We start from the raw sequence: 1,604 nt of genomic DNA on the forward strand, positions 1-1,604 counted from the left end.
ATATATATATATATACACAACACATACATATACAAATCCATATACACGATATATATACACATACCTTGGCGAATTTTGAAGAAAAACAATTTGTTGGAGAAGATTGGAGAAGATTGAGATTTTTTTTAAAAAAAATTCGAAGTCTGGAGGAGAAAGACGAAGTCGCAGCTTTTATTAAGTGTTGCGACGAATATTGCAGTCGCAACCCGTCGCAAAACGAAAAATAAAACCGCGAAAATTTAAAATTTTTCATTGAAAATAGAGGAAAAAAATAAAATTTAGATTTGCGACAGAAATTTCTGTCGCACATCCGTCGAAAAACAAAAAATAAACCGCGAAAATTTGAAAATTTTCATCGAAAATAATAAAAAAATGAAATTATGATTTGCGACAGAAATTTCTGTCGCAAATCTGTCGCAAATTCCAAAAATAAATAACTTTAATTTAAAAATAAATAAAATTAATATTTGCGACAGAAATTTATGTCGCAAATCTGTCGCAAATCCGCAATTTTAAAATTTCTGTCACAAATAATGTTTGGTTCTGCGACGACAACGTTTCCGTCGTATTCCGTCGCAAATATGCGACGGATTTTGTGACTAATTGCGACGGAATAAAAATTTTTCGCATTCCGTCGCAAATTCGTCGAATTCTGTCGTAATTTCTTTGCGACGGAAAAATTTCGTCGCAAATTCCGTCGCTATATTAAGATTTTCTTGTAGTGTAAGATACAACTTTAAAATATGTGCAAAAATTCTAAATAAAATCTAAAATGAAAATGATGGGATGAAACCAAACTAGTGCTAAAAGTCGACATCAATATCAAAACATTTATGTGTTGATCTAATAAAAAAACAAAATAAATACCTAATCTTGGCTTCTTCTACACCACTTTTACATAATGGCATGCTCTCTTTTGTTTTGTTTTCTCTCCACATGCACGTTCATCACTCTTACCATTTTCATCACATTTCTCCACCTCTCTTTGTCCCTCACACGTCTCACTCTCTCCCTCTATAATATCCCGTCATCTTCTCTTCATTATGTCACAATAAATCACCTACAAATCTGGTTGAAACTCACACTTCGCTTGCCCATAGTTCTCTTCGCTCCTCTCCTCCAAATTTTCGTCTCTCCTCCTGACATATTAGTGTGCATCCTCCAGCCTTTTACAGGCCTCTTTCCTCTCCATTTCTTGCTTGAAAAGCATCATCGACGGTTCGTAGCACACCCATTCCTCTCCGCTTGGTAAGTCTTCTTCGTCATTTTTTTTCTTCGTGTTATTCCTCTATAAGTTTATGTACATCTTAACCTTTTCTTCTTCAAGTTATACTTCGTTTGCGGAAGATTCAAGATGCTTTTAAAGCTATAACTCCTTCGTTTTCGCTCTAGCACATGTGTGGTGAGATTCTTTAAGTTCTAGACTTCAACCTTTCGAACTATTTTTATAACTCCCTTCATGTTTCAAGTTATCTTCTTACCTATACCCTTGAATGTCCTATGATGTTAACTAAGAATAATGAATTAGTTTTAACTCATTTGAAACCAAAGAACAATCTGTAACAACCCAGATTTAAAAAAAAAAAAAAAAAAAAAAAAAAAAA

This window comes from Tarenaya hassleriana, unplaced genomic scaffold (assembly GCF_000463585.1).
Source record: "Tarenaya hassleriana unplaced genomic scaffold, ASM46358v1 Cleome36, whole genome shotgun sequence".
Taxonomy (NCBI): Eukaryota; Viridiplantae; Streptophyta; class Magnoliopsida; order Brassicales; family Cleomaceae; genus Tarenaya; species Tarenaya hassleriana.